Genomic DNA, 21,803 nt, shown 5'->3' on the forward strand with positions numbered 1-21,803 from the left:
TACCACATGCTAGCAAATCTCCTGAATCACAAGGATTACCACTTCTGAGAGCATCTCTAGCAGATCACGTATAATGCCCCGGCCCATAAAATAACCTCCAAAATATGGGTCCACGCGAAAAATGTTGCCCGATCAGACACTGTAAACGCGTCGGACCCGTAAAATTTTTTGACGGGCGCGGTAAAATCCCATCTCCAACCCGCAAAAGTGCAGGTTTCCCCCTCGACCCAATGGTGCCCCGTATCCCAGAAAAGTGGTTGGAGGGAGGGACATTTCAGCCCGCGTCCGTTCCCTACCCCCTTCCGCAGCCGCCCACCATTGGTTCCGCCCATCCACCATAGGCGATTCTGGCCAAATCTGCGGACGAAATCACACCATGGGGGCGCCCCTCACCCTGTTCCACCTAGCCGCTTCACTGGATCCCTGGATCTGCCGAGTCGAGTCGCCCCGAGATCCACCGCCCGAGCCGCCGGTGAGTACTTCTGCTTGTGCTTTGGGATGCGCTATGCATAGTTGGTTCATGGGGCGTTCGTATTTGTGAATTTAGATGGAATTGAGCCCTCACATGAGGTTCTTGCTCGAGGATCTGTCCGATTCGTACGACTCGGATATTGAGACGCTACTTGAGAACCATCGGCAACAGATGTTGGTGATGGCCCTCGCCGTGAAGGAGCCTGAAGATGAGAACCGAAAGAGACGGCGAGGATCGACCGTTGGCCGTCTTTGCATTCCTTGAAATCGCCATCTCGGGAACGAGATGTTGATGCAAGAATACTTCACGGACAATCCAACATATCCGCCGCACCTCTTTCGGAGAAGGTACTGAGTGCGCTGACTCCTCTTTGTAAAAATAGTGCAAGCTTGCGAGGCCAATTGTCGGTACTTTACTCAAAGAAGAAATGCTGGGGGCTTGAAGGGATTTAGTGCGTAGCAAAAAATCTTGGCAGCTATGCGGGTAATTGCATACAGCATTCCGGCTGACTATGCCGATGAGTACCTTCACATTGGTGAAGATACTACAACTGAATCAGTGCGTATGTTTGCTAAAGTGATCATTTGTGTCTTTGGTCCTGAATATCTCTGGGCACCCAACGAGGAAGACACAAAAAATTTGATGGCATCAAGTGAGAGAATATGTTGGCCTGGCATGCTAGCAAGCATTGATTATATGCATTGGACTTGGAAAAACTGCGAGAAGGCATGACAGGGAATGTATTGTGGCATGTCTCGTGATTCAACAATTGTGCTAGAGGTCGTAGCATCCGAGGATCTATGGATTTGGCATTACTTTTTTGGTATGCCGGGTACTCTCAATGATATCAATGTGTCGCAACGGTCTCATTTGTTTGCTAGGCTTGCTAGAGGTGCTCCTGCTTGCAACTACATGATACGTCTATTTTGCATCATGCTTTTATATCGATATTTATTGCATTATGGGCTGTTATTACACATTATGTGACAATACTTATGCCTATTCTCTCTTATTTTACAAGGTTTACATGAAGAGTGAGAATGCCGGCAGCTGGAATTCTGGGCTGGAAAAGGAGTAAAAATTAGAGACCTATTCTGCACAACTACAAAAGTCCTGAAACTCCAGGGAGTCTTTTTTAGAATATATAGAAAATATTGGGCAAAGGAAGCACCAAAGGGGGTCCACCCACCATCCACGAGGGTGGGGGCGCGCCCTACCCCCCTGGGCGCGTCCCCCTGTCTCGTGGGCCCCCTGGCAGGCCTCTGATGCCCATCTTTGGCTATATGAAGTCTTCGCCCTGGAAAAAAAATCATAAGCAAGCTCTCGGGACGAAACTCCGCTGCCACGAGGCGGAACCTTGGCGGAACCAATCTAGGGCTCTGGCGGAGCTGTTCTGCCGGGGAAACATCCCTCCGAGAGGGGGAAGTCATCACCAACGTCATCACCATCGATCCTCTACTTGGGAGGGGGTCAATCTCCATCAACATCTTCACCAACACAAAACCCTAGTTCATCTCTTGTATCCAATCTTTGTCCCAAAACCTCAGAGTGGTACCTGTGCGTTGCTAGTAGTGTTGATTACTCCTTGTAGTTGATGCTAGTTGGTTTATTTGGTGGAAGATCCTATGTTCAGATCCTTTATGCATATTAATACCCCTGTGATTATGAACATGAATATGATTTGTGAGTAGTTACTTTTGTTCCTGAGGACATCGGAGAAGTCTTGCTACAAGTAGTCATGTGAATTTGGTATTCGTTCGATATTTTGATGAGATGTATGTTGTCTTTCCTCTAGTGGTATCATGTGAACGTCGAATACATGACACTTCACCATTGTTTGGGCCTAGGGGAAGGCATTGGGAAGTAATAAGTAGATGATGGGTTGCTAGAGTGACAGAAGCTTAAACCCTAGTTTATGCGTTGCTTCGTAAGGGGCTGATTTGGATCCATATGTTTCATGCTATGGTTAGGTTTTACCTTAATACTTCTTTTGTAGTTGCGGATGCTTGCAAGAGGGGTTAATCATAAGTGGGATGCTTGTCCAAGGAAGAGCAGTACCCAAGCACCGGTCCACCCATATATCAAATTATCAAAGTACCGAACGCGAATCATATGAGTGTGATGAAAACTAGCTTGACGATAATTCCCATGTGTCCTCGGGAGCGCTTTCCTTTATACAAGAGTTTGTCCAGGCTTGTCCTTTACTACAAAAAGGATTGGGATGTCTTGCTGCACCTTATTTACTTTTATTACTTGTTACCCGTTACAAATTACCTTATCACAAAACTATCTGTTACCTATAATTTCAGTGCTTGCAGAGAACACCTTACTGAAAACTGCTTATCATTTCTTTCTGCTCCTCGTTGGGTTCGACACTCTTACTTATTGAGGGGACTACGATAGATCCCCTATACTTGTGGGTCATCAAGACTCTTTTCTGCCACCGTTGCCGGGGAGTGAAGCGCCTTTGGTAGGTGGAATTTGGTAAGGAAAATTTTATATAGTGTGCTGAAATTTACTGTCACTTGTTACTATGGAAAGTAATCCTTTGAGGGGCTTGTTCGGGGTATCTTCACCTCGACCAGTAGAGCAAAGAGTTGCTCCTCAACCTACTGAACCTACTGAAAATGTTTACTTTGAAATTCCTTCGGGTATGATAGAGAAACTGCTAGATAATCCTTTTACAAGAGATGGAGCATTGCATCCCGATTTGCATCTAATATATGTGGATGAAGTATGTGGATTATTTTAGCTTGCAGGTATGCCCGAGGATGTTATCAATAAGAAGGTCTTCCCTTTATCTTTGAAGGGAAATGCATTGACATGGTTTAGGCTATGTGATGATATTGGATCATGGAACTACAACCGATGGAAATTGGAATTTCATCAGAAGTTTTATCCTATGCATCTGGTTCATCGTGATTGTAATTATATATATAATTTTTGGCCTCACGAAGGAGAAAGCATCACTCAATCTTGGGGGAGGCTTAAGTCAATGTTATATTCATGCACCAATCATGAGCTCTCAAAAGAAATTATTATTCAAAAAAATTATGCTCGGCTTTCTCTCAATAATCGCTTCATGCTCGAGACTTCTTGTACTGGATCTTTTATGATGAAGACTATTGAATTTAGATGGGATTTATTGGAAAGAATTAAACGCAACTCTGAAGATTGGGAACTCGAGGAAGGTAAGGAGTCAGGTATAACACCTAAGTTTGATTGTGTTAAATCTTTTATGGATACTGATGCTTTTCGTGAATTTAGCACTAAATATGGACTTGACTCGGAGATAGTAGCTTCTTTATGTGAATCATTTGCTACTCATGTTGATCTCCCTAAGGAGAAGTGGCTTAAATATCATCCTCCCATTGAAGTAAAAGTAGTTTAACCTATTAAAGTTGAAGAAAATACTATCACATATAATGTTGATCCTATTGTTCCTACCGCTTGCATTGAGAAACCACCTTTCCCTGTTAGAATAAAGGATCATGCTAAATCTTCAACTGTGGTTCATAAGACTAATACTAGAAAACCTACACCCTCTGAGCAAATTAAAGTTGAACCTAGTATTGCTATGGTTAAGGATCTCTTGGCTGATAATATTGATGGGCATGTTATTTACTTTTGTGATGAAGCTACTAGAATTGCTAGACCCGATACTAAAAATAAACATAGACCTGTTGTAGGCATGCCTGTTATTTCTGTTAAAATAGGAGATCATTGCTATCATGGATTATGTGATATGGGTGCTAGTGTGAGTGCAATACCTCATTCTTTATATGAAAAAATTATTCATGATATTGCACCTGCTGAGTTAGAAGGTATTGATGTTACAATTAAGCCTGCCAATAGAGATACTATTTCACCGATTGGGATTGTTAGAGATGTTGAAGTCTTGTGTGGGAAAGTTAAATATCCTTCTGATTTTCTTGTTCTTGGTTCCCCACAAAATGACTTTTGTCCCATTATATTTGGTAGACCCTTCTTGAATACTGTTAATGCTAAGATAGATTGCAAAAAGGATATTGTTTCTGTTGGTTTAGGGGATATGTCTCTTGATTTTAATTTTGCTAAATTTCGTAGACAACCCCATGATAAAGAATTGCCTAGTAAAGATGAAATTATTGGTCTTGCTTCTATTGTTGTGCCTCCTAATGACCCTTTAGAACAATATTTGCTAGACCATGAAAATGATATGTTTATGAATGAAAGAAGGGAAATAGATGAAGTATTCTTTAAACAGGGACCTATTTTGAAACACAACTTGCCTGTCGAAATTCTAGGGGATCCTCCTCCACCCAAGGGTGATCCCATGTTTGAGCTTAAACACTACCTGATACTCTTAAATATGCTTATCTTCATGAAAAGAAGATATATCTTGTTATTATTAGTGCTAACCTTTCAGAGCAAGAAGAGGAGAAATTATTGAAAACTCTGAAGAAGCACCGTGTTGCTATTGGATATACTCTTGATGATCTTAAGGGCATTAGTCCCACTCTATGCCAGCACAAAATAAAATTGGAGAAAGACGCTAAACCGGTTGTTGATCACCAACGACGGTTAAATCCTAAGATGAAAGAAGTGGTAAGAAAAGAAATATTAAAGCTTCTTGTGGCAGGTATAATTTATCCCGTTGCTGATAGTCAGTGGGTAAGTCTTGTCCATTGTGTCCCTAAGAAGGGAGGTATTACTGTTGTTCCTAATGATAAAGACGAATTGATCCCACAAAGAATTGTTACATGTTATAGAATGGTAATTGATTTCTGCAAACCAAATAAAGCTACTAAAAGGGATCATTACCCTTTACCTTTTATTGATCAAATGCTAGAAAGATTATCTAAACATACACACTTTTGCTTTCTAGATGGTTATTCTGGTTTTCTCTCAAATACCCGTGTCAAAAGAGTATCAAGGAAAGACCACCTTTACTTGCCCTTTTGGTAGCTTTGCTTATAGACGTATGCCTTTTGGTTTAGTAATGCACCTGCTACCTTTCAAAGATGCATGACTATTATATTCTCTGACTTTTGTGAAAAGATTGTTGAGGTATTCATGGATGATTTTCTGTATATGGAACTTCTTTTGATGATTGCTTAAGCAACCTTGATTGAGTTTTGCATAGATGTGAAGAAACTAATCTTGTCTTGAATTGGGAGAAGTGCCAATTTATGGTTAATGAAGGCATTGTGTTGGGGCATAAAATTTCTGAAAGAGGTATTGAAGTTGATAAATCTAAATTTGATGCTATTGAAAAGATGTCGTGTCCTAAGGACATTAAAGGTATAATAAGTTTCCTTGGTCATGCCGGTTTTTATAGGAGGTTCATTAAAGACTTCTCGAAATTTTTTAGGCCTCTGACTAATCTTTTACAAAAAGATGTTCCTTTCGTCTTTGATGGTGATTATGTAGAAGCATTTGAAATACTTAAGAAAGCTTTGATTTCTGCACCTATTGTTCAGCCTCCTGATTGGAATTTACCCTTTGAAATTATGTGCGATGCTAGTGATTATGCTGTAGGTGTTGTTTTGGGACAAAGAGTTGATAAGAAATTAAATGTTATCCAATATGCTAGTAAAACTCTAGACAGTGCCCGGAGAAATTATGCTACTACTGAAAAAGAATTTTTGGCAGTTGTATTTGCTTGTGATAAGTTCAGACCTTATATTGTTGATTCTAAAATAACTGTTCACACTGATCATGCTGCTATTAAATACCTTATGGAAAAGAAAGATGCTAAACCTAGACTTATTAGATGGTTTCTCCTACTACAAGAATTTGATTTGCATATTATTGATAGAAAGGGAGTTGAGAACCCCGTTGCAGACAACTTTTCTAGGTTAGAGAATGTTCTTGATGACCCACTACCTATTGATGATAGCTTTCCTGATGAACAATTAGCTGTCATAAATGCTTCTCGTACTGCTCCATGGTATGCTGATTATGCTAATTACATTGTTGCTAAATTTATACCACCTAGTTTCACATACCAGTAAAAGAAAAAGGTTTTCTATGATTTAAGACATTACTTCTGGGATGACCCACACCTTTATAAAGAAGGAGTAGATGGGGTTATTAGACATTGTATACCTGAGCATGAACAGGAACAAATCCTACGCAAGTGTCACTCCGAGGCTTATGGAGGACACCATGCTGGAGATAGAACTGCACATAAGGTATTGCAATCCAGTTTTTATTGGCCTACTCTCTTCAAGGATGCCCCTAAGTTTGTCTTGTCTTGTGATGAATGTCAAGGAATTGGTAATATTAGTAGGCGTCAAGAAATGCCTATGAATTATTCACTTGTTATTGAACCATTTGATGTTTGGGGCTTTGATTATATGGGACCGTGTCCTTCCTCTAATGGATATACACATATTTTAGTTGTTGTTGATTACGTTACTAAGAGGGTAGAAGCTATTCCAACTAGTAGTGCCGATCATAACACTTCTGTTAAGATGCTTAAAGAAGTTATTTTTCTGAGGTTTGGAGTCCCTTGATATTTAATGACTGATGGTGGTTCACATTTTATTCATGGTGCTTTTCGTAAAATGCTTGCTAAGTATGATGTTAATCATAGAATTGCATCTCCATATCATCCTCGGTCTAGTGGTCAAGTAGAACTGAGTAATAGAGAGCTTTAATTAATTTTGCAAAAGACTGTTAATAGATCTAGAAAGAATTGGTCCAAGAAACTTGATGATGCATTATGGGTCTATAGAACTGCATACAAAAATCCTATGGGTATGTCTCCATATAAAATGGTTTTTGGGAAAGCATGTCACTTACCTCTCGAACTAGAACATAAGGCATATTGGGCCATTAAAGAGCTCAACTATGACTTCAAACTTGCCGGTGAGAAGAGAGTATTTGATATTAGCTCACTTGATGAATGGAGAACCCAGGCCTATGAAAATGCCAAGTTGTTTAAAGAAAAGGTTAAAAGATGGCATGACAAAGGATACAAAAACGTGAGTTTTATGTAGGTGATTATGTATTGTTATACAACTCTCGTTTAAGATTTTTTGCAGGAAAACTCCTCTCTAAATGGGAAGGTCCTTACGTTATCGAGGAGGTCTATCATTTCGGTGCCATAAAAATCAACAACTTCGAAGGCACAAATCCGAGGGTAGTGAATGGTCAAAGAATCAAACATTATATCTCAGGTAATCCTATAAATGTTGAAACTAATGTAATTGAAACCGTAACCCCGGAGGAGTATATAAGGGACACCTTCCCGAACGTTTCAGCTTCTGAAAAGGAAGAGGTATGTGGTACAGTAAGTAAACCGACTCCAAAACAGTTCAAATGGCATTTTTTCTCCTTTTTGGAATATTTAAGAAAATAGGAAAATAAGAAGCAGTCCGGAAAGGACACGAGTCATCCATGAGGGTGGAAGGCACGCCCCCTGCCTCGTGTGCACCTCGTGTGCCCTCCGGACTCCATTTTCTTGCACGATACTTCTTTTGGTCGGTAACAAATCATTATATAATCTCCCGGAGGTTTTGACCACCTTACCACGCAAATATCTCCTGTCTTTGTTTCGAGTTGTTTTTATGACAGATCTAGATCACCATGACGTCTTCAAGTGCCCCCAAGGATAAGTTTTTCGAGAGGGTCATCAACCCCTACCTCGCGGAGCTGCTGCAACACCCTGAAACCATTGAGTTGCATGAGGGGGTGCTGCACATCCGCGATGTTGAGGAACCAAGGAGGGATGGAAGCGTGGATACAAGACTCAAAGTAATGGAGCAACAAGTTTTCAAGTGCCAGGGGATGGTGGAACGCAGACTCGACGCCAACCACATGATGATCGCGGAGTTCACCAGCAAGCACAAGCTGGATGGCAAGGACATTGTGAAGACCATCTTCAAGCTTCACGAGAAAATCGAGCACCTCCAAGCCTAGATCTATGACCTGCAAAACCAAAACTGTGAGTATGAATATAGATTCAAGAGGATGAGTTTGGCTGTAGATTCGAGGATCCCAGAGACTCGATCATCTTTCTATGATGGTGAGCCTATGCCTTGGAAGATGGACGACAAGCCTACATCATCAACAACTCCATCATCACTACCACCAAAAGAGAACTGAGTATCGGGTATGGGCACTCCCCTTGGCAACTGCCAAGCTTAGGGGAGTGCCCCTGTATCGTATCACCATCACACTTTTATCTTTACCGTTTTTCTAGTTCGATCCTTTTGGTAATATCTTGATCTAGTAGAATAAAGTTTAGTATGATCTAGTTTTGAGTTTTTCTTTGTGATCCTTCTATGTAATCGAGTCCGTGAGCCATATATAATAAAGATTAGTTTTGAGTCAAGGGCTTGGTTATCTTGTTATGATCTTGAGGGAATAAAAGTAAGAATAAAAAGAAATAAAGAGATCATATTGATCTTATGGAGAGTAATGACTTCACATATAAAGAGTATGATGAATAAAAGTTGTTGAGAGTTGACAAGCATAGTTTTGGTCATCGTTGCAATTAATAGGAAATAATAAAGAAAGAGAGGTTTTCACATATAAATATACTATCTTGGACATCTTTTATGATTTTGAGCACTCATTAAAATATGACATGCTAAAAAGTTGATGTTGGACAAGGAAGACAACGTAATGGGTTATGTTTTCTTACATCTGAAATAAATTATATTGTCATGGATTATCCAATATGTTGAGCTTGCCTTTCCCCCTCATGCTAGCCAAATTCTTTGCACCAAGTAGAGATACTACTTGTGCTTCCAAATATCCTTAAACCCAGTTTTGCCATGAGAGTCCACCATATCTACCTATGGATCGAGTAAGATCCTTCAAGTAAGTTGTCGTTATTGCAAGCAATAAAAATTTCTCCCTAAATATGTATGATTTATTAGTGTGGAGAAAATAAGCTTTATACGATCTTGTGATGTGGAAGAAATAAAAGCGATGGACTGCATAATAAAGGTCCATATCACAAGTGGCAATATAAAGTGACATTCTTTTGCATTAAGATTTCGTGCATCCAACCATAAAAACACATGACAACCTCTGCTTCCCTCTGCAAAGGGCCTATCTTTTATTCTTGTCTTATACTTCATACAAGAGTCATGGTGATCTTCACCTTTCCTTTTTACATTTTATCCTTTGGCAAGCACTGTGTGTTGGAAAGATCCTGGTATATATAGCTAATTGGATGTGAGTTTTCATGAACTATTATTGTTGACATTACCCTTGAGGTAAAAGGTTGGGAGGCAAAACTATAAGCCCCTATCTTTCTCTGTGTCCGATTAAAACTCCATACCCATAAGTATTGCGTGAGTGTTAGCAATTGTGAAAGACTAAATGATAGTTGAGTATGTGGACTTGCTGAAAAGCTCGTATATTGACTCTTTCTGATGTTATGATAAATTGCAATTGCTTCAATGACTGAGATTATAGTTTGTTAGTTTTCAATGAAGTTTCGGATTCATACTTGAAATTGTGAATGAATTGTTACTTTATCATAAGAAATCATATGACAATGTATATATATATATATATATGTTGTTGTTATAAGAATGATCATGATGCCCTCACATCCGTATTTTATTTTATCGACACCTCTATCTCTAAACATGTGGACATATTTTTCGATATCAGCTTCCGCTTGAGGACAAGCGAGGTCTAAGCTTGGGGGAGTTGATACGTCCATTTTGCATCATGCTTTTATATCGATATTTATTGCATTATGGGCTGTTATTACACATTATGTCACAATACTTATGCCTATTCTCTCTTATTTTACAAGGTTTACATGAAGAGGGAGAATGCCGGCAGCTGGAATTCTGGGCTGGAAAAGGACCAAATATTAGAGACATATTCTGCACAACTCCAAAAGTCCTGAAACTCCATGGGAGTCATTTTTAGAATATATAAAAAATATTGGGCGAAGGAAGCACCAGAGGGGGGCCACCCACCATCCACGAGGGTGGGGGTGCGCGCCCTACCCCCTGGGCGCATCCTCCTATCTCGTGGGCCCCCTGGCAGGCCTCCGCTGCCCATCTTTGGCTATATGAAGTCTTTCGCCCTGGAAAAAAATCATAAGCAAGCTCTCGGGACAAAACTCCGCCGCCACGAGGCGGAACCTTGGCGGAACCAATCTAGGGCTCCGGCGGAGCTGTTCTGCCGGGGAAACATCCCTTCGGGAGGGGGAAATCATCACCAACATCATCACCATCGATCCTATCATCGGGAGGGGGTCAATCTCCATCAACATCTTCACCAACACCATCTCATCTCAAACCCTAGTTCATCTCTTGTATCCAATCTTTGTCCCAAAACCTCAGATTGGTACCTATGGGTTGCTAGTAGTGTTGATTACTCCTTGTAGTTGACGCTAGTTGGTTTATTTGGTGGAAGATCCTATGTTTAGATCCTTTATGCATATGAATACCCCTCTGATTATGAACATGAATATGATTTGTGAGTAGTTACGTTTGTTCCTCAGGACATGGGAGAAGTCTTGCTATAAGTAGTCATGTGAATTTGGTATTAGTTCGATATTTTGATGAGATGTATATTGTCTTTCCTCTAGTGGTGTCATGTGAACGTTGACTATATGACACATCACCATTGTTTGGGCCTAGGGGAAGGCATTGGGAAGTAATAAGTAGATGATGGGTTGCTAGAGTGACAGAAGCTTAAACCTAGTTTATGCGTTGCTTCGTAAGGGGCTGATTTGGATCCATATGTTTCATGCTATGGTTAGGTTTACCTTAATACTTCTTTTGTAGTTGTGGATGCTTGCAAGAGGGGTTAATCATAAGTGGGATGCTTTTCCAAGGAAGGGCAGTACCCAAGCACCGGTCCACCCACATATTAAATTATCAAAGTACCAAACGCGAATCATATGAGCGTGATGAAAACAAGCTTGACGATAATTCCCATGTGTCCTCGGGAGCGCTTTCCTTTATATAAGAGTTTCTCCAGGCTTGTCCTTTACTAGAAAAAGGATTGGGCCATCTTGCTGCACCCTATTTACTTTTATTACTTGTTACCCGTTACAAATTACCTTATCACAAAACTATTTGTTACCTATAATTTCAGTGCTTGCAGAGAACACCTTACTGAAAATTGCTTATCATTTCCTTCTGCTCCTCGTTGGGTTCGACGCTCTTACTTATCGAAAGGACTACGATAGATCCCCTATACTTGTGGGTCATCACTACACTATCAATGGGCATGAATACAGAAAGGGGTACTATCTTATAGATGATATCTACCCTTCTTGGTGCACATTTGTCAAGAGCATCAAAGACCCCAAAACTAGGAAACAATGTGAATTTGCAAGGGTACAATAGGCTGTCCGAAAAGATATTGGAAGAGCATTCGGGGTTTTGCAATTTAGGTTTGCCATTGTTCGTGGTCCTGCTCATTTTTGGGACAAACGATCCTTGAAAAACATCATGACATGTTGTGTTATTATTCACAATATGATTCTTGAAGATGAGAGAGGCATGAACATCGAGTTCTTCTACGATAATGTGGGTAGCCGTGTCAAACCAACTAGAAACCAACTTCAGACCTATTGGGAGAATGAAAATGCAAACACCCACTTTCAGCTTCAGGAGGATCTCATTGAGCACCGTTGGCAAAAGGCTGGGCAGTAACACATTCCATTTTTGCATTCATTTCATTTAATTCATATGTTATTTGGGACAAGTTTTGTATTGAATTATTTAGTTTGCTTCGGTGATTTCAATAATTATTATAATATTTGACATTTTATCTTATATTGGATTAACAATTCTGAATATGTGGTATATGTGTCAAATTCAGATAAAAACTCATCTATTTTGCGGGTGCACCGGCCGAGCAGACCCCGCATAGCGAAACTGTAAAGTGAAACTATAAACAGTTCCGCTATGCGGGGTCTGCTCGGCCGGCAGCCGCGCCGGCCTGCAAAACTGTTTTTCCGCGAGATATAAGCGAGTTTTGCGGGTCGGGGTTATATGGGTCTGCTAGAGATTCTCTCACATTTGTGAGATCGACCGTGAACTAAATCCACTGCTCCCAAAGTTGCGAATCAGAGCAAATGGCCAAAGACGACTTTTTATGCGCTGGCGCCGAAAAACCGCCCCAGTCGCGCCCCCGAGACGCCGAAATCCGCCGGCTCGGCCCGTTTTTGGGTCCGGCGATCGCAGGCCGAACCCGGCGCACTAGGGGTCTCTTCGGGGCTCCGACGCAAGGGAAAAACACACCTGGCCCACACGGTCAGGCGAAAAAGTCAAGCCAAATCGTCCAGATTCGCCTCCCACCCCCCGCGCGCTCGGCTACCACCCTGCCGATCCCGGCGCCGCCCACCGCCCACCACCGCTAGATAGGCCATTCCCCGCCAGAAAAAGAGAAGAGGTTTCGCCGCGGCAGCCTCTCCATCATCTTCCGGGCGATTTTTCCGGCGTTCCGGTCATGCAGGGGCAGTGTACCGGTAGGTGTGCGCCCACCACGCCCGCAAGGTGTTCAGCGATTTGCCTACTCGGGAATGCACTCGTACAACGAGGAGGCGCTCGCCGTGCTGATGGAGGAGTAAGCCAATGCCTACGTCCAGGAAGAGGAACATCTCATGGTCCTCGCCGGCCTGCTCGCGAGCAATGAAAAGCCGCATAGAGATGGCTCGGCACCGGGGCGGATGAAAGCAAAGAACCGGCATCGTCTGGAAGGCTACTGCATGCTCTACTCCTACTACTTCGCCGACGCTCCACTACACGACGACAAAGTATTTCGGCGCTGTTATCGGATGAGCCGAAAGCTTTTCCTCAGGATTGTGAATTCCATCCGGGAGTTCAACAGCTACTTCAAGTGCAAGAAGGATTGCACCGGCAAACTTGGACTCAATCTAGAAGTGCACGACAACGATGAGGATGCTTGCATATGGAGCTCCTGGTGATTCACTCGACGACTATGGGCATGACCGAGTCCACCACCATTGAGTGTTTCTACAAGTTCTGCAGGGCAGTGGTGGCAGTGTTTGGACCGCAATACTTGCGAACACCCAATGCGGAAGACACTGCTCGGATCCTAGCACAGAATACAACAAGAGGATTTTCCTGGGATGCTTGAAAGCATCGACGGCATGCATTGGAAATGGAAGAACTGCCCATTTGCTTGGCATGGGGTGTACAAAGCCACCAAAGGCGGTTGCAGTGTGGTACTTGAGGCAGTGGCCACACAGGACCTCTGGATTTGGCACTCCTTCTTTGGTATGCCAGGAACTCACAATGACATCAACGTGCTGCAGTGCTCCCCTGTCTTTGCCAAGCTTGTTGAAGGTCATTCTCCTTCGATGAACTTCGAGGTCAATGGGCGGCACTACAACAAGGGGTACTACCTAGCTGATGGCATTTATCCGAGATGGTCGACATTTGTGAAGACTATCTCAAACGATGTGCCAGGAGGCAAGAAGTCCCACTTTGCCAAGGTTCAGGAGGCTTGCAGGAAGGATGTCGAGCGGGCATTTTGTGTGCTCCAATCTCGACTTCTGTTGTCCGGTACCCTGCTCAGACCTGGTCGAAAAAACAAATGTGGGAGATCATGACTTGCCGTGTCATCTTGCACAATATGATCATTGAGAGCGAGCAGAAAGAGTCAGTGTTTGACACTGAATCATACTACAGGCAGGGTCCTCTTGCCGAAGTTGATCACCAGCTACCGGCAACCTAGACTACCTACCTCAATATGCGTCAGGAGATCCGAGACCCACAGATGTATCAACAACTGCAGCAGGATCTGGTGAAGCATCTGTGGAGGATCAAGGGCGACCCCTAGCTCGACGTGTGATGAAATATGAGTTTTTATTGACTATATAATTTGTATTGAACTATTTATTGTTGCACTATTTGATTTCTTTTGATTTTTTGTGATGAACTTTGTGATAAAAAAATATTTATGTTGAGAATTCACGCCGAACCACGCTGAATATGGGCCGATTCTCGCTGATATTGGGCCATTTTTCGCCGAAAGTGGGCCGAAAACTAGGCCGACATCGGCGCCTGGGGGGACGGCTGGGTGCCCAACCACCCCCAGAGTCGATTATACCGCCGGCTCGCCCCCAGGCGGCGATTTTTATGCCTCCTGGGGGGGGGGGGGCAACGGCTGAAGATGCTCTTAGTCCACACCATTGACAAGATAGGCAGAATTAAAAGGGACCTACATACTCCAGTTACACGCTTAAACATGCATGGGCAACATATCACTAACAGTTTCAACCAAAAGACAAAAGAGACATCGTGAGACTTTTTTTGGGGGGCAGAGACACTTAGGGCCTGGATAAGCATAATACTCTACTGGTGGAATTACGATCACCAATACAAGTGGTTTTGTTGACAGAAGTACTGATAACACATCTGCTGACTGAACTTGCTTCTCCTCCGAAGCTTACACATGTTCTAAAAGGAACGTTTGGGGGGACGAGTATTCTTCTCCCACAAGTCTGCTAATGGAGAGGGAGAAACCAACTTTATTGACTCGTATTCGGCTTGCCACAACAGCATCGATTCTCTCTGAAGGAACCAAAAAGTCAACACATGCTTCTTTGAGCTTCTGGCAGTCGTATCGATCAGCTAGACGCAGTACAACATCCACATTATTGACATCAAGGTTCAGGCACAAGATGCGTTCACACATAAGCTTCAACCTATCTAGACCATATTGATCCGCTGCTGCAAATAGATGCTGGACCACGGCATTTCTTTCAGATCTGTCAAGATCATCCATTGTAGGCAAAGAATCAGTGTAAACGAAATGGAGCAGAGCCTCGAAAACCACCGGTTCCATGCGATCAACGGTTATGTGCCGCATCTTGTTCTCCTTCATGGGTTCACTTAGCTGCGCTTTGAAAACTGGCGACCTGGCAGAGAGCACTGCCCTGTGGGCAGGAAACATTTCTCCTCTAACTTCGAAGGTCACATCTGCTCTGGACTTATCCTTCAGCATCTTGCCAAAATGCTCTAATGCATTTGGGGGAGGGACTTCAATTTCGCAGGATTCTTTGTTTTCAGACACCCTTAGTTCGTGTACCACAGTAATGACACACTCAATAACAAGGCGGTTATCTCGGATATACCCTGAATCTTTCAAAGCACGTTTACTGATAAACTTTTCACGCCCCCAGGAAGCCTCTTCGAAGCTGCTAGACCTGAACTGATTCGGCACCCTGTTCTCTGCACATATTGTACACGCATCTCCAGTGACTTGGTTGATCAGTCTCAGGTCTACGAATGCCAAAGCCTCCACATACTTGCTCATCAACTCCAGATAAACGGATATGTACTCCTCCCGACCATCCGACCATCCGACCATTGGGCTTGGGGGGACTACACTAGAATCTGGGCCTGTGATAGAAAAATAAAAAAAATGGATCTGAACCATCCGACCAACTCCACCGCATGATCCGACGTCCAATTTGACGGGATTTTGTCCCTTTGAGGTGTGTTTGGTTTCGAAACCAAATGAAATGTCATGGAACCGTTCCATTTCTAAGGAACGGAATGATTCCATCTCAGTGTTTAGCTAGAAGAGAATAAGATAGGATGGAATGGTTCCCATGGACAGAACGCTAATGAATCTGAAGTCTGAACCAACAACCGCGCAGTTTATCTGAACTTGCTGCTGCCTACAACGCCAACACCATCCTTGAGCAAGCAGCCAAGCACCGGCCGCCAAAGCACGGTAACCATGCTAGCTGAAGAGGAGGATGTCGGGAGGCTGGAGCTCGCCTCGGGCTTCCTCCCACCCCCATCCATCCTGTCCCTCACTCCGACGCTGGGCGGATCCTGCGTCCTTGTACGCCGCCACGCCGGCCCGCTGGATGCGACGCCCCCCGCAGCTAGCGGTTCCTGAGTCCTGACGCCGCACGACCATAGCTCCTAGCGGCGCGTGCTCAAGCGCGGCGCCCGGCTGGATGCGACGCTTCCGACGTCGCACCACCGCGACTCCCGGGGACGCGTGCTCAAGCGCGACGGCCAGCTGGATGCGGCGCTCCCGACACCGCACGACCGCGTCTCCCGGCGACGCGTGCTCAAGCGCGACGGCCGGTTGGATGGGACGCGCCCGGCAGCTCATGCTGGATGCCCCGTGGTTATTGGTGGCTGCGGCTCCTTGCTGCTGTAGCGGGGGAGGAAGGAGGTCGTGGGAGTGGGCGGTTCCGCGTGGTCCGCTCGATTTCGAGGTACCGCTTGAAACGGCATAAACAGCGAATATGCCATTCCCTGGAATCGAGTGGTTCTGGTTCCTTTGACAATCCAAACGCAGGAATGGGGTCTGGGAACGGAACCGACCCGTGCCGTTCCACTCAGTGACAGAAACCAAACACACCCTTGGGGCGGCGATGCGATCGCCCATGTCCGCGTTTGTCCATTGGGTTGTGGGTGTGCCCAGCGCGCGGCCGCACCCCAAATCATGTCCGGGGTGGACGTGATTAAAAAAACAAAAAACTTAAATAAAATGCCTAAAAAGTAAATAAATGCACTTAAAAAAATTTAAAAAATATATAAAGGTCACAGCCACAAAACGGCCCCAGTTTCACGCCGCACTCAAATGGCCCAGTTTCATAATTAACATAAAAACAAAATAACAAAAAGCCACCCGCGCGCTGCTGCCGCGCCTGTCCATGCCCTGGCCGTCGCCGTCTTCAGTGGCCGTCGGTGTCGTCGTTGTCGCTGCAGAGGTCGACGTAGTCCGGCGGCGTCTAGAGATGTGCCGGCAGTCCGCGGTGCACGGGGGCGGTGGGCTAGAAGGTGGCCGGTGCCTGCACCACCTCCTCTCGAGGCGAGGCGTCGCGCTCCGGCGCCCGCGGCGGCGTGGGGCACCAGTTGCCCCCCACGGCGGCCGCCATCTGCTCCGCCGTGCATGACCAGGTCCACCCCTGGCCCACCAGGCCCAGCTGGAAGGCGGCCACCAGCGGCTCCTCCATCACCTCCTCCTTTGGCTCGGGGATGGCGACGTCACCGGCCGCAGAGAGGGCCATCGTCTCCTCGAGGCCTGGCCATTGGCGCTCATCGTGCGTGTGCATGGAGTCGTCCATGACATGCGCCATGATCCGGGCCTCCTCCTCCGCTGTCATGCGAGGTGGTGGAGGTGGCGATGGGGAAGGCGACGGCGTGGGCGTCAGGCCGCGCACACGCGTACACCCGCGCACCTCCCGACGTGCCTGCCGCGGCCCCGCCACCGTGCCGGCGAAGTACGACGCGCGTCGCACGTCGTGCTCGTCCTGAAGCCAAGTGTCCCACAGGACGGAGTCGGGGGCGTACCTCTCATCGTGGAATAGATCATCGGGGAGGAGGCGGCGGCGGCGCTCGATCTCATTGCGCCTGGCTCGACCGCTCGCTAGCACCGGCGGGACGGGGACCCGGTCCGCGGAGAGGTACCAGTTGTTGGGGAGATGCACGTCGCTCCATGGGACCGGCGTCCTCGTCTCCCAGTACCGCCAGCACATATCGAGGGCCAGGTACCGCCGGTCGCGCTCGCCGGCGGCCCTAGGCGCGATAGTGAAGGGGGCAGGCGCATGGGCTTGAATGGAGGAGCGCGGCGGTGATGCGGGCTCCTCCTTCTTGACGGAGCCGTGGTGGCGTCCCGAGGAGGAGTCGGCCTCGCGGTCGTGCTTCCCCTTGCGGTCGTGCTTCCAAAGGCGCATGGCTGTGGCCGGCCGGCGAGGTCGACGACGGGGAGCGGCTAGGGTTTCGAGGGTGTAGGGTTTCGAGGGGGCAAAGAGGGGCCGGAGTGGGAACTGTGGACGATGACCGGTCCACGGCTTCCTATTTAAGAAGGACGGCGACCCTTCACAGTGCGGATGACAGGTGAGGCCACCCGCCCGTGCGCATTTATGTTGGTGGATGGGAGGTAGGTGGCCGCCTGCCACGCGGCCCCGACACGGACGTTCGAAGTGTCCGTTCGCTGTCCGCCACGACCCAAACCCGGCGCAAATTTGCGCTCGAAATGGGTCGGTTCGGACACAAAACGGACCAGATGGGTCCGAGCCGTCGCGCGCTGGGCCGCCTCGTTTGTCCGTTTTACTTCAAATGGACGGGGCCGGACAAAATGGGGTCATGCGGTGGAGTTGGCCTCAGATGCGAGATTGATGGCCCAGATAGGAGTGGAGCAGTTTGTGCGCACAATTTGTAAAAAGGTCCCTCGCTGCAAGCTAATTTGGTCCTGCTGTCCTCGTCGTTCAAGTCCAAATGACCTACGCAGCGGCAGCACACAAAATCTCCCCCGACTGCGGCGACGGCGGCGGCGGCCCATATCCCTCCCCTAAGCTGGGCGAGTATGCATGGTGGAGTTACCATCTCTCCGATGGCTCCTGGTCGTTGTATCGCTGGAGGCGCTGTTTGAGGTAGATCAGATCGGAGTTCGTCTGATCTGAATCTCCAGCAGCAGTCAGTTGTTCGCATCCTTTCTCTCTCTCTCAGGCTCCAGGTCAGCTCGTGTGCTCCTCCCACCTCGTCGGCGGCAAGCCGGTTGCCAGCTCCTTCCCGACCGGTTATGCGACGTCGTGCGAACCTACAAATCTTCAACATGGTGATTCATTTTCCTGGTAAATACTCCGATGTTTACTTTCAAGTAAATTTATTCATCTCTATAGTTCTATTTTCCTTTACTTGTTCATATCAAACCTGCTCTTGTGTAAATGATACATTTTAGTAACTTCGATTTGAAGGTGTGTTTCTACTGTCCGTGGTGGTTTGGTACTCTAATTTGCAACTTTTGTTTCATTGATAAGTACTTTGGAGAACCAAGCTGGGAGGTTGAGGATGATTGGATAATCATAGGGCCTTGAAGTTTAGGACAATCACTAAAAACCTTAGTATCTGTAGTACGGATACATGGTCAATAGCTTGACAAGCTGTAAAGAAAGTAATTCATTTTACTTGGCAAACAAATTGAAATGGCCCCATTTGTCAGCATATCGCAATTTTGATTCATGTTACTTCGGATTTTTCCACTAATAGAATGATCTTATCTTTAAGATGAAAACTATGAAGCTCTCTTTAAATCTTTGATATGTAGATCAGGTAGGTACTACTTTGGTATATGCATATACAGAAGCCGCCTCAGATTATGAGGAAAACAGAATCACTAGCAATGTTGCAAAGGGAGGTACCATGAAACAACCACGAAGGTTTTTACTTGTCCCAAGCACCTTTAGATGTGCAACCACAGCAACATGATCGGTGGCATTAAGCAGGCCAGCAAGCAAGAATAGTATTCCCAGTTCCAACAATAGCCACGACAAATACACTGGCTATCAAAGTATTAAAGCCGATAATATACATCCATTTTAATTGTAATCTGAGGCACCTTGAGTGGAGTGCCAAGTAAAAATGTCGGCATTAGCACACCAGGACCAGCACTATCAGGAAAGAACATTGGTGTAAGGAAGTAAGGAATACGCTGATGTACCTATGATTCTGATAATCCCTTGTCTGATGTTTTTTGCAAAAAATTGTTTGCAGCAGTGCAATTGATCAATAGTTCTCAAAATCAAGATTTCAGCGATTCTACCTTATTTGCAGAGATTAATTCCCCAATGCTTCTCATTGATGATTCCAGTACACCGAAAAAGAAACAATCGTTCTCTCAAGTGGTACACACACTTTTGAATATTATGCAATATAATTTCTTACCTTTTTCCATGTTAAAGTCCATGATTCAGTCATGTGTGATAGGACAGTATACAACCTTATCATGTGTCATGTCTATTGCCGGCCATAGGTGCCGAACTAGTACGAGATAAAGTAAACAACTGAGAGATTTCCATGTCCATGGTTAAAACTATAAGGTCCCTGTTGTTTTCTATCGCTGGTCACAACCTGTAATACTCGCTAGATAGGCATTACATGTGGTGAATACCGAATAGTAATTGAATTTAGGTTGGTTGAAAGTATATGTTTTGGTTGTGATAGAAAATGAGATCTCATAAGTGCATAACATGTATTTTTTACTAAATAATTTTTACTGCTAACCATTCTGGCCCAGCACAGAGAAAAGATTGGTTATGGAGAGAGAGTTGCAGTGGCCGTGGTTGGGTGGGTGTGATCGTTGGTATGACGAAACAAAGATCACCTGCAGTGCACCATAGTAAGTAGCAAATCGTACCCATGGCTGGCGCAACGGCGTGGAGCAGGCTGCAGGGTCGGGGTGGTGCTGTGACGTGTGCATCACAACAGAAGAAGCTTGATGAGCAAAAAGTACTAGAACTGGAGGCAAAGGCTGGAGGCAAGCTAGCAAAGTTGATGCAGTTTTTTAATGGCAACGCTTCTTGAGCTGTGATTAGTTTAGTCATTCATACTTAGTCTTACCCATGATGTACGCAAAATTATCCTCTCAAGCAATGTAATATGTATGTCTGTCTATTTTGTTGTGTCCTGTCTGGAGTCGTGCAGTTCAGAATGTATGTTTGCTTGAAGTGGAGTATTAAGGACCATATACTCAAATATTTGTGGTGAGGTTCACTTACTCGTTAGTGACTAACATGTTTGGACTTCTTCTAAAAAAACATGTTTGGATTTCTTGTATGATTTGTGATGTAGCACAAGCTGCTAGCGAAATCAAATATACTGCAGATTTCATGCAATAGATTTTATATAAAACTAAGGGAGGAGGCATCAATGAGGTGAAGATTTGAAAATAATTGCTTTTACTAAGGACAGAATGATTTGATGTGAGAAACTTGAGGTGGTTACTTCAAAACTCCTGTTTTATATCTAAGTGTTCGTAGGGGGGTTTTCATAAAAAGTACTGTAAGAGGTCTGGTTCCCTCCAGTACAATATGTACCATGCATGTTCAATCCAATGGTCTAGATCCGTTTTTCTATTTTTCTATCACAAGCCCAGATTCTATTGTAGTTGTCCCCATGTGGGGGTGGGGGGAATGATTCGGTCCTTCGCCCAACCTTTTAATTTTGCCTGTTGCATTTTACACATTTACCCTTGCCCTTTTTTTATGTGGAACACCATGCATTCCATTAACTAGCCATTAACATCCATTAGTAAGCCACACAAGCTGGCTTCCGGTCAGTGCCCTAGCACCATGGCTAGCAAGTTTGTGAACAGGAACATTACATTCACGTGGAGTGAAATCGACCCTTACATCAATAAAACCCATCCGGATTACTTCGGGGGTTAATTTCTTTTTTTAGGGGAAACTCTGGGGTCACATTCTCTAGATGAAAGATGAGTTCGGACAGCAGCGCATGAACCTAAAGTTGGTCTTGCGGTGTCACCTGAAAGGGCACTGATAGGCGTCGGCGTGTTAAAACGCTTGATAGTCGCACGATCTTCTTTCCTCCCCACTCGTTCTTCCTCATCGTGATGACTC

At 45.0% G+C, this 21,803-nt stretch overlaps 1 long non-coding RNA gene and 1 pseudogene across 2 annotated transcripts; one reads left to right on the forward strand and one right to left on the reverse strand.

Annotated features, from left to right (window-relative positions):
• Window positions 1-14,739: 14,739 nt before the first annotated feature.
• LOC119328074 lies at window positions 14,740-16,828 on the reverse strand (annotated as a pseudogene).
• Window positions 16,829-18,630: 1,802 nt separating this feature from the next.
• On the forward strand, window positions 18,631-20,937 carry LOC119332063. Of its 2 annotated transcripts, none has more exons than XR_005160794.1 (2): window positions 18,631-19,019; window positions 19,498-20,937. It is a non-coding gene; the product is annotated as an uncharacterized LOC119332063 (long non-coding RNA). The 2 variants fall into 2 exon arrangements; XR_005160795.1 differs by having other exon boundaries at window positions 18,632-19,019; window positions 19,999-20,937.
• Window positions 20,938-21,803: the final 866 nt, after the last annotated feature.

This window comes from Triticum dicoccoides, chromosome 7A (genome assembly GCF_002162155.2).
Source record: "Triticum dicoccoides isolate Atlit2015 ecotype Zavitan chromosome 7A, WEW_v2.0, whole genome shotgun sequence".
In the NCBI taxonomy this organism is placed as follows: Eukaryota; Viridiplantae; Streptophyta; class Magnoliopsida; order Poales; family Poaceae; genus Triticum; species Triticum dicoccoides.